We start from the raw sequence: 12,699 nt of genomic DNA on the forward strand, positions 1-12,699 counted from the left end.
TTGGAACCACTTCTCTCTAGTTTACCCAAGCCAAGGCAACTGGGACCCAATAGTGGTCTGGACAACTGAGGTTAGATAGATCATCTGCCCCAGATGAGGTGGAAAAGGGCAATATATTTACAAAAAAAAAAAAAATGAATTCCACTTCTTGAACTTTAAGAGTTACTGAGACCTGGGGCCAGCCCTGTGGCGGAGCGTTTAAGTTCGCACGCTCCACTTCAGTGGCCCAGGGTTTCGCCAGTTCGGATCCTGGGCGGGGACATGGCACTGCTCATCAAGCCATGCTGAAGCGGTGTCCCACATGCCACAACTAGAGGGACCCACAACTAAAAATACGCAGCTGTGTACTGGGGGGCTTTGGGGAGAAAAAGGAAAAATAAAATGATTAAAAAGAAACGAGTTACTGAGACCTATTCAGATATCACAATAGGATATAAGAGAAAACCAAATATAAAGAATTAACCAGCCAAAGATAGGAATTCAGCCATATCTAAGCAAATACAGAATTTGAAATGTCAGCAACTTTCTTGTTAAAGAACTAGACAAGCCAATCTCCTTATAATTCTAATAGCAGATTTAGGGAATTTTCTAAACACTGAACTCTCAGTTTAGGCCCCTATTCCCTGGAAATTTTTATTTAAATGTCTCCTTACAAATCAGTAATTTCCCCTACACCATGACCCCTGCTACATATTAAGAACTCTGCAATTCTAAACTCTAGGACACCCTCATAATTCTCCTGCAAAAACCTTGGCAGCCACACTTCCCTTCCAATTCCATAATAACTTGTAAAAAGAAAAAAAAAAACTGGAAAAGAGGGAAGAAATTCAAATAGCAAATAGTAAGGATTATAAAATGATGGAATAAGCATCAACCATTCCTTACCTGTGGATGCTCCTTGCCCAGCCCACAACTGGGAACAGACAATCTGAACAGACCATCCAAATGAAACTTGCTGGGAGGCAGTGGATGACTTCATGACATCTGAGGATCTCTTCCAGCTCTGGAACTCCATTATTCGGCAGAGGTCTGGTGTATAAAGAACATACTAGAAAGAAGCACTCAGCCTACAACAGAATGAAAAAACGAAGAAAAGTTGAGGCTGTGAAGGAAGAGAAATACTAACTAGGGTGATCCTAGTTTGCCAAGGAATGTCTGGTTTTACATTAGAAGTTCTACATCCCCGGAAGCCCCATGATCATGGGCAAACCAGAATAGCCGGTGACCCTGCTACTTGGATCTGACAAAGATTATCTTCTTTGAGTTTCCATGCAAATAAAAAGTTTTAACTAACTAAACCTCATCAACCCCTTGCCAGAGAGATAATTATTTACCTCACTTTCAACTAATGACACTGATTTCTGCCCCTTCCACTCAGCTCTGTTTAAGCACCCACACAGGGACTGGACTCTGTGGGTCCCTCCCACTGGAGTCAGGAGCAGCTGTATGTAGTGAAAGCCTTGTCCTGCTGGAAACGTTCAAGAAAGATGCTTATTCTTTCCTTTACTAACTCTAAAATGGCAAGCCCTCCAGGAGAAAGGGCCCCCTCTGTGGTGGGTTCTCTGACTACAGAAGAAATGTATTCCTGAAATCCTAATAAACTCAGAGGCCCACGTGGTTCAGTTTTTGATTAGCACTCTCTTCAGGAAGCACAATGCAACAACCCGAATAATTTAATAATCAATCCTATTATTTATTTGTTTCTTCTTAAAAGGCAATAAAGAGTATCCAGATACATGATTTACACAGTACTTTCCTCTTTTCTCTGCTTCCTTTCATCTACTTCCTTCTGATGTTTTAATGTCTCTGTCTGCCACCCTCTGTGATCCCCAGAAAACCTCCTCCTCCACCCCCAGCCTGTGTGGTTTTCTTTCCATCTTCTCCTCCCTCTACTGTCATCATACTAGCCCATCTCCCAGAAAGACAAGGCTTTTCCATAAGGAGGCAGGAGGACAGGAGAAATTGGGTTGGTATTTACGGGATTCTCTTTGGCAGGCTAGGAAAGATCGGACGTTTGACAACATTTCCATGTTAACTATTTTTGTTCCATGGCACTCCTAATGTTGGTAAGTGTCTGACACATACTCATAGCATGTTGGTGCTGGAGAAAGAATAGAATTCACGAGCCCAATCCCCTAATTTTAACAAATGGGACAGCTAACAGAGACATTAAATGATTTGTCCAAGGTCCCCAAGTGTCCTTCCCACTGCTCTATGCCAAATGCACTTAAATCCTGTGACTTGTGGTTATCAAAAAATAATAATAATTGTCAATGCCCTCCAGCCAGAGGCCACCAGAAACACATCTGTAGTTGAATAAATTGGGATTATTGCATGCTGCAGTAAGGGAGAACACACGTAGTGAGAAACCATGGGGTGTTCTGTAAGAAAGTGTGAAAAAGGACTTATTATAGACTTTGGGCTCTGTTAGGTGATTTGGGGGAGGGTTTAAGGAAGTGAGATTTGCTCTGGATTGGGTGCTATCAGGAAGTGGGAGTACTTCTATAACTGAGTGTCTTAATAAGTCTTATCAAGAAAGAGGGAAGGCTAGAGCCAAGCAAACGCTATATATAATTTGTAAAGAGTCAGCAGTCACTCATATGAGCCAGAATAAAGAAATGTTTGGTCACGTTTGTGGATTGGACAATGTCCCTATTTTGTCTGTGTTCAAACATGGTTACACAGTGGTCTTGTTTTGTTGGGTTTTTTTTCCTGAACCCTCCATGATCACAGAGTGGCCCTGCCTGATGTTGACATTTTGTGGAATTGCTTATGTTCAACAGGAGAGCACCGAGACCTCTCTGTGTCAGTCTAGCTCCTAGACGTTAGGGGCTGCTTTTTTCTTTCTCATAATAATAAAACTACCATGTAATGAGTGGGGGGTTTTTTTGAGGAGGAGGAGGAGGATTATCCCTGAGCTAACATCCACCACCAATCCTCCTCTTTTTGCTGAGGAAGATTGGCCCTGAGCTAACATCCAAGCCCATCTTCCTCTATTTTATATGTGGGAGGTCTACCACAGCATGGCTTGATAAGTGGTATGCATAGATCTGCGCCCAGGATTTGAGCCTGTGAACCCTAGGGCGCCAAAGCGGAACCCACAAACTTAAACACTACGCAATGGGGCCGGCTCGTAATGAGTGCTTTTAATGTGCCAGGAAAGTTTTAATCTTCATCACCATCCCGAGAGGTAGGTACTATTATAACTCTAATTTTCACATGAAGAGACAAAGGCTTAGTGAGGTTGTCCGATTGCCTAGTTCACAGAGCTAGTAAATGACAGAGCTGGGCCTCAAAACTAGGCAGGCTCTCTCCAGGGCCTGTACTCTGATCTGCTATCTGGTTCTGCTAAGTATAACCTGGAGTATTGGAGGGGAGGGGGCTGCTAATCCATGGAGATGTAGGATATTTTCGCAGGAAATACAATGGGGAGAATAAAGGGTTCGGGACAGCAGTCTGCACTGAATGACTGGATCATGAGACACTCAGGATGGAAGAAGAGAAAATGTGGTAAAAACCAGCTGTGACATTTTGCCCATAAAATCTTCGTTGGGAACAGTCTAATAAAAGGAAACCTGACTTATTGTTCCTTAACTGAAGAATGACTTTTATGATTTAGAATATTATTTTAAACTTTACTCTTTGTTTTCAGTATGAATTTAAATCGACTGACAAGAGAAGGAAAGATCAGCAGCAACTCCTCTGGCACAGTCAGTCAGAGCATCTCCATGTAGTCAAACGGTAAAGCAAAATTATTCAGAGCTGTGTGATGGAAGCTGCAGGCACCTGGCAGTACCAACGACTTAATCATAATGATTAGGGGAGAAATATGGTTATTAATAGCCTGATAAATGCATTCATTTTTCAGAATCCCCTTATGGAGAGAAATGACAGAATAAAACTCAAATTAACAGACAAAGGCCCCCATTCCACTGTTCCACACACCCGCAGCTCCTCCTGACTTCAGTGGGTGTTCTGGGCACAGAGAAAGAACAGGAGCAGGATATTGATCTATTTCTAGTATTCGAAAGAATTCTTCTCTCTGTATATTTCAAGGCAGCCAAGATCCTAATGTTACAGCAGTGCTACATTCTGTGCTCACCTTAACAGATCCAAGTAACAGCACTGAGATGCAATAGACACTCTTTTCCCAAACTAAAGAAAAACAGAGTTCTCTCAGGTGTGGGGTGGGAGGTGCTGGGGAGGTGGTTTGATAAAAAGAGAGAAAAATGGGAATGGAAAAGTTGCTCTTCAGCTACCGCAGCTTTTCACCAAGCTGTTCTTATCACACATTCACACTTTCAGGTATCGTTCAACAACCTAATGTACCTCTACTATGTCCAGCACTGTGCTAGGCTCTAGGAATAAGAAGTCCATTAAGACTTGTACCCTGCCATCAAAAACTCTACTTAGGTTGTCTCTCTAATTTTTCTTTACACCACATCTTGGGTAGTGCTTGATAGATGTTTCCTACTGATGACAATTATAATGATAGTATTGACAATGATGACAACAAAAAACACAGCTGTCCACAAGTCTAAGTGGCAAACATTAAAAGAGTTGTCCCAAAGAAACTTTCATTCATCCAAAAAGTAATTATGGAGCAACTATTTTGTAGTTGAGATGTTGCTCTGGGCTCCGTGAGAGGTATAGAAAAGGCTTCCACTCCCAGGAAGGCCTGGTGATCTTACAAGCTCACTCTGGAATGGCTAAAAATTCCCACGTTGGCCTTTGGTTTCTCCAGACCTCAGAAATGACTGATGGACAGTCAATTTGGCCCCGCTGCCTCAGTTTCCATTACACCTGTAGGACAGGTTGAAAATTGGCCCATGGAAGTAGCATATGGGACAAATAACAATAAAGTTAAGTAAATTCCACTCATTCTCTGGGCAGCAATACCAGGGAAAGCACTGGACATCCCGCATTTTCAAGGCCATGCATTCAAGACAAGTTTACTTCTGTGCCCACAGCAGGACAGCAGCACATGAAAGCCACATGAGCTTATGCTTGCAAGTTATCTTCAACAGCACAAGGCCTTAAGAAAGATATGCCTGTATGGGAAATCACCTGACTGTGCCATTAATTGAAACAACCCATTTCATTTCAAAGTGTCAGTGAGCATTGTATGGGCAAAGCATTGCAGGGTGAAGTGACAAGAATGTGGATTATTTCCCAGATTTTTTCTAGGAGCAAATAGCAATCACTGGCTATGGGATGGATTATTTGCAGATGCACATGGCTTCTTCTGCCCCAAGAAGAAGGACAACACCCCCGCCCACCTCCCCACCCTTGTTTTTCCTCAGCTTCCACCCCACCCCCAATGCCACATCCTTGCAAAGACATCTGCTTTTCTGGATTCCCGGAGAGTCCACCTCATGCAAACTTCCCAGCATCTTTAGCCATGCCCTGGATTCTACATCTGATTCACTTTTCCTGTTCCAGATAAGCACTGCATCTTCACATTTGCTATTGTGATCACTGTTGAACCACAAAGACAAGGATGGATGAGGATAAAGATACGCTTCTCTGCACAACATACAGAAGGAATGGTCCTGGATTAAATCAGGGTTCTTAACCTCAATAATAATGAAAAGCACATGGATCTCTGCTGACTGAGATCAGAACCTTAGCAAGCCTCTTCTCTCAATAAAACACAGAGAACAAGGAAAGAAATTGACATTTAACGAATACTTACTATTTGCCTGGCCCTCTGTTAGGTGCTTAATATTATCTTTTTATCTTTATATCATTATGGCAAGTTTGGTATTATTATTCTCAATAAATCCTAAAAAACATTCCAGAGGCTGAAAGAAGGTAAAGAACTTGTCCAAGGTCCCCCAACTAGTAAGTGAAAGAACTGAGCTTTGAGCCCAAGTCTGTCTGATGCCATTGCTGTCACTACATCCCTTAGTCTTTCATGCTGAAAATGTACAAAGAGGGGTCATGAAGGTGAGAGACCCTCCCCCGGGATCATAGTTTACAAAGTCAACAAGTCATACTTATCTCTCCTATAAACCTGACACAGGAGCAAATGGATTCTAACCCCTTAGATGATCTAAATACATTTGTGATTTTCATTAAAGCAAAATAGCAATTATGTACTTGAAATATTTATAAAATAAGTCAACTACATTTGAGGGAAAATGTAAAAGCATTGCAATTAAACAGATCTGCACACACTGCAGGGTGTTTTTCTAACAAAAGGAGTAAGGAATAATGCTGCTAATAAAAACAATGATGATCTTGTTTAAATGTTCTAATAACTCATTCAGCACTGTTCTGAGTGGAACTGTATATTAGTAATTTCAAATAAAGTCTTTGATGAAAGATTAAATATATCTTCTGCTCATTCTCCTCTGCAAAGCTAGTGATTCAAGTGGCTAATTTGTTCCCTTTCTTCTGGTAAAATGTTTTAAGTAATCTATAAATGTTTTTCTCCTTCTATTCATATTGTAAGAGGAACCAAGTGAATAATAATGACTAAAAATAGTGAGTTATACTGATGCATTGGAACATAATTGGTGCTCCCACCATCACCACCACCACTAGACACACACACACAAACAAGCACACACACATTAAATTCTCATTTGGGCTTCTAATAAAAATGGGCAGAATCTCACATGTCAAAACAAATATTCATTCAGAAAACCACATTAAACAGGAGTTAACCTAAGACAATTTCCTGGTCACCTTTGAAAAAATTATCATGCTAATTAATAAGGAGTAGAGTTTTTGTTTTCAGAAAGGGGGGGATCTAAAGGTGCACAATATCATACATATTTAGCTCTTCCAGCAGAAATAAAGGTGTGCTGATTAAATTCTAAACTGAAAATTTTCTCTTTGACACTTTGAACTTAATATGCAGTATCTGTGGTGCTTCTACGCGAGTGTGGGACACACAGGCCAATTCCTTTTAGTCTCTTTGGGCATGAAGGACACACAGTAATAGATCAAAACAGTTGCATGCATTGAAATGTTTCTCCTAAATGAACAAACCTACATTTAGCCAACATATCGGATTGGTCATTAATGAAAAAAAAAAAAAAAAAAACCTGTTTAGAGGACAATATTGGATGTAAAGAGCTTTGTTTGCAGAGCTGTGCTGAAATTCTCTAATGCAAAGCAAACCAGCCATAGTACTCAACACACTTTCTATTCACAGCCTCCACAATTCCTATGGGCACCCTGAAGGAAGAGATAATACCGTATTATTTCTCATTTTCTCAGTTTATAGTACTAGGCATTCAATAAATATCTGTTGAATGGAATGAACGAATCTATCAATCAACATTCGGTCTGAACTAATTTCTACATTGGTAAGCATAGTTCTAATGTTTTCTTCATCAGGTATGACCTGAAAAACATCCTAATTTCAAAAAACAGGTCAAGTCTTGTTTCTGGAGCCTACAAAGCCCATTATGACTTAAAACATGTTGATTCAGGTCCCCCCAGAAATGAGTACCAAGGCAGGTCACATTTTCTCTGAGGATAAGATTCAAGCTTGTCAAAGCCAAGTCTCAGGCCTTGGCCCAAGCCCATTCCAGTCCAGGAACATAGAATTCCTGAGGAGGAAAACTACAATGACGAGAAGCACAAGAATCCCAGGTAATCTACTTACTCCAAATTAAGGTGAAATGAAAACCTGAACTCTCAAAAGATATGCAAACCCATCTGGAGGCACAACATTATCCACAAATGGGGTGTCAAGCAGGTCTGCACAAAACAGTCATCTCTCTTACTGGATGACCAAACCAACTAAAGACCCTAGTCCTTTAGAATAAAAAGGGTCTTTGCGGGGAGTGGCATTAGAGGTGTAAATGTACAGTCTCCTGATAAAAGAGACTGTTTGATTTCAGTCGGTTTGTGGAACTCTTAGATCAGGACTTTTCCTCTACCTCCAGCATGAGGGCCTCTCTGCTTTCCAAGCTTACCTGTTGCTGGACTTGCCTTGGCATCTTTCCACCTATTAGCCATTTCCCTTGTAACTGCTTAACCTCAGTCCTGACCACATCTCTAATACTGACTCCTGCACCTTCATCTAAGTCATCTAGTCCATTTTAGGTCCACAGACCTGGACCTCAGAGCTCAGCCCAAGAAAGAACACATCACTGAAGACAGGGTTGAGATAAGGTGCCATGTGGGTGATTCAAGAGCAGAAGAGAGATAGAAATGTTTTGATATGTCCTCCAGAAGCTTATGATAGCTGTGAACATCTAGATTTGCAATTTTACATTCTTCACTGTAGTTTTATACTTTGGGTTGAAAAGGTTTCAGCACGTTGGATAGGAGTGGAAGAAGGGACAATCAGGGACCTATCATGTCAGCCCAACACAGACATGCACACACACACACACACACACACACACACCCCACTTGGATATGAGAAGTGTGATCACGTGATTTAAGCCTCATCTGAAACTTGTCAGTCTCTTTCAATGTTTTATCCTCAGGTCCCTATGACCTTAATACTGCATGAGATCAACATACTATTTTGAAATAATCCTTTATTTTAGAGTGATTGAGTATCCTTTTTTTTATTCACTGAGATTAAAATTCAGTTCATCCTGAAAAAAATCAGTTCATCAGAGAAACAGAGAGTAGAGCGATGATTACCAAGGTGCTGGGAGTAGGGGAAATGGGGAGATATTGGTCAAAGAATACAAACTTCCAGTCATAAGATTGACATGTTCTGGAGATCTAATGTACAGCATGGTGATTATAGCTGGTAATGCTATATTACATACTTAAAAGTTGCTAAGACAGTAGATCTTAAGTGTTCTCGGCACAAAAAAGAAATGATAATTATGCGACGGGATGCAGGTGTCAGCTAAGACCACGTGGTAATTGCTATACAATATATAAGTGTAACAAATCAATACATTGTACACCTTAAACTTACACAACATGTCAATTATATCTCAATAAAATTGGGATAAAAACAGTTCATATTATAGCAACATATATTTAGGTTACTCATAAAAATTTCCCAAGGGTAAGAACTTGTACCAGCAGCATGTTAGAGTGGAAGGGAAGAGGGTCCTGGATCTGAGTTGCTGGGCTGGTTTATCACACATTAGCTATGATCTTAATCAAGCTATTTGACCTCTCTGAATTCGAGTTGTGAGGTTTAATTGATATGATATAGGAAAAGTACTTTGTACATCAAAAAGTATTTTTTTAATGGGCCAGCCTGGTGACGTAGTAGTTAAGTTCTGCACTCCGCTTTGGTTGCCCAGGGTTCGCCAGCTTGGATTCCATGTGGGGACCTATGCATGACTTATAAAACCATGCTGTGTCAGGCATGCCACATATAAAGTAGAAGAAGATGGGCATGGATGTTAGCTCATGGTCAATCTTCCCCAGCAAAAAAAAAAAAAGGAGGATTGGCAGTGGATTTTAGCTCAGGGCTAATCTTCCTCAAAAAAAAAAGTACTTTTTAAAAATAGTGTTATTATTGTTGTGGTGTGAATTCAGCAAGATAAATAACCCAAAGCTAAATTTCTTATTACTGACACATAATTCACCCGAGCTTTCACTTTCATCAGGAAAGAACTGCAGACTGGCATGAGGGATGTTTAAAGTTCTGTTTAGAAAAGAAATAAGGAAGGGAAGAGGTAGCCCCAGGAAGCTGGCACAGTGTCTACGGATGGTAGAACATGGTAAAGGAAGGTGGCTCACTCTCCTGCATCAAGTATGGCCTCCAGTGTGTAAGGCCAAACAAAAAGGGAGGAAAAGGAGGGCTAACAAGATTGGGTGAGAAGATATTAAAAGATCACAGTTGAGTTAAACTAAGTCAAAACTGTAAGCTAGATACATTGTAATGCAAGGTACTGGAAGGACCTGTAGGTTTGAGCTCAGAATCATTATCAACAACCTTTGAGGAACTACAGTTTGCAGGAGGAAGGCCAGAATACTGAAAACAGAATACTGCCACAATTTTCAAAGAAGGGCTTTTTCCGGAAATGATGATCTACTGAGCTTGACATAAGTCCTCAGAAAACCCTACAATGGATCACTTTAAATGACTTTTTAACATAAATAATTATGTTACAGAACAGTGTAAATATTATCAACCTTGACACTGTGAAAGCAAATTATAGCTGAGAGGAGCTAGAAGTTGAAGGAGGTGTACTCAAAAAAAAAAGACAGAGGGTGGGGATATCACTTACAAAGTGAATGGTCAAGAGATTATGTCAATAGCTGATTGATTGAGAGAGGTTTAAGTACATTATTTTGAGACACAAAAGCAACCCTTAGAAGAACTAAAAATAGTGATATAATCATACAGTCATGCACCACATGACAATGTTTTGGTCAACAGTGGACTGCATATACACTGATGGTCCCATAAGATTAGTACCATACAGCCTAGGTGTGTAGTACTCTATACCATCTAGGTTTGTGTAAGTGCACTCTATGAAGTTCACACAATGACAAAATCGCCTAACAATGCATGTCTCAGAATGTATCCTCATCGCTAAGCCAAGCATAACAAAGAGAAAGAAAAATGGGGGTGGCGAATGAGCTAAATTCCCACCTACCATAGCAGGATATCAATAGAAAGTGTCTACAGCAGATGAATCAAGAATTCATAGTAAGCATGTTTTTAGAGATATGGAGGTTACTGCCAAAAGAACTAAACACAGAAATGGTTAAATGTAGGGACTTCTGAGAAGTGAGGAGAGTGACAGAGTAATAATACTTTTCAGTATAAGCCCTTCCACACTATTTACTTTCTTAAGCCACTTTCATAGATTACTTACATTTTTTAAAAAATTGTTTTTAAAATGATACACGAGCAGTTTAGAAAAAGCTGCTATTAATCTCTAGGACTTCGTATAAGCTCACCAAGAACAACTCATCCACACTAGCTTGGATAGGATAGGAGGTTGATAGAAATATATCTTATTTCTTTCCACCTCACGCAGTACACAGAATATAATACCCATTCAGCAATTATCTCTTGAATGAATGAATGAATGCCATCTTTGTTTCAGTTTCGAATGAAGTTTTTGTGTGTACAATGAAGGAATTCGGGAGGAGGATGATTTATTTGAGTGCATGTGGCTGAGTCTTTCCAATCCAAGAGCCTTGAAGTCAGGCATTGGCCATAATTCTAGATGTCTCCCAGTGACCACCAGCAGCTCTGAATCACTGTTACCAAAACCTGCCAGCAACCACATTCAGCACTGGTGGCAGGGACTTCATCCTTCCTGTGCCCAGGTATGACTGTAGCTCCACAAAAAAGTATCCCAGCACCAAGGGGTAATTTTCTCTCCCTACCTGTTAGGTGTATTTAACAGCCACGCAACCTCCAAAAGGATGCTTGGAGTGAGTCTTTTAAACAGCATGAAAACATTATTTTGTGTTGAGCTTGCTTTTAAATACTGTGGCTCACTGTTTGTAATTTAGTGATTAATCTGGCTTTGAGTTTCTTTGCTGCCAAAACATCTTGAAGGTAGGTCTCCATAGCTGAAATGGACCACTCAGTTAAGTTGAGAGAGAAAACACTGCATTCAAATTCAGAGAAGAGTGAATTAATTTTCCAGGTCTAGCTGGCTCTTGAATACATAACTTTGCTTAAGAAAATTCCCTAACATCTGGTTCGTTTTTTTTTTTTTTTTGGCATAAGGACAAGCATAGTGGGAGGAAAGTATGCCATCTGTCCTGAGAGTAGCTAATTCATTCCTCATAAGGCTAGGTGGAAACCATAATTTTACAAGTCCACAGAAGAAAGTTTTAGAAATAATCAAGGAAATAACCTTAAATATACCTTTGTTTAATACAGGACAATGTGTTCACTTTTAACTTTAAGTTTTTCTTACTTCTAAATATGACACCTTCAGTTTGAATTTAATACGGTAGTATACGATTGCAAGAAAACGTAAGACCTGAGTCACTTTTTAAATGGATTTTGAGAAACGGACAAGATTTCACCAGATAGAACCTGGAATGGGAAATCGTTCCAGGACAAGAATAATGTGAAGGCTTAAAAATAAATAAATAAAAAGTAATTTCTCATGGCTATGTCATAACGTCACTTTGGAAGCAAAATTAAGTTACTACAAACGACTCCACTCAAATAGCTCTTCCCTCGCCTATAGCCTCCCTTACCATCCTTCCCGCCACTATCCTCCTCCAGGGGCCCACCCCTGCTCCATGAAACAAACACACCGCATCACACCGGAAAACTGTGACTCCAAGATAGGGAGCCCAGCTTGACAGGAGCAAGGCTGAATGGCCCTCTAAAGCCAGACTCAGAAAGTTCTGACATTTGAGTCTTAATGTCATTTAATGATAAATGATCCTTTCCCCACAATTTGCCACTGTTGTTAAACAAGGGTCTTAACAGGGCCCTCCCACATGCACTCTACCTTTGTAATTAGTACATCTGGTCTCTGTGCATATATTTCATGGGTGACTCACATTTAAGCTAAGTGATAGGTAACCAAATTACAAGGCTATAAATACATCAAGTGTTGCCCGGAAAAAAAGCCTGAGTGGTTTATGAAGTCAGCAGTATTCTGACAACTGATCCTTACAACAGGGCTTAGTTTTCTTTCCCTTCCTCCTCCTCCCCACTTAGGTAATTTGATATTATATATGTCTCCAAGTATAAATCACAAGTGAATTATTGGAAAAAGGTAACTTGGGCCTGAAAGATTTTAATTATAGCAACATTTTTTATTTATAAGA

The 12,699-nt window shown here is 40.2% G+C and overlaps 1 long non-coding RNA gene across 1 annotated transcript in view; it reads right to left on the bottom strand.

The window, feature by feature from the left end:
* LOC103551784 (uncharacterized) overlaps nt 1-12,699 on the bottom strand; it is a 91,395-nt gene that overhangs the window by 58,896 nt on the left and 19,800 nt on the right. Inside the window, exon 4 of the long non-coding RNA XR_545085.2 lies at nt 886-1,067. This is a non-coding gene — a long non-coding RNA (uncharacterized lncRNA). The remainder of the gene's footprint in view (nt 1-885; nt 1,068-12,699) is intronic.

The sequence above is a fragment of the Equus przewalskii genome, chromosome 2 (genome assembly GCF_037783145.1).
Source record: "Equus przewalskii isolate Varuska chromosome 2, EquPr2, whole genome shotgun sequence".
NCBI lineage: Eukaryota > Metazoa > Chordata > Mammalia > Perissodactyla > Equidae > Equus > Equus przewalskii.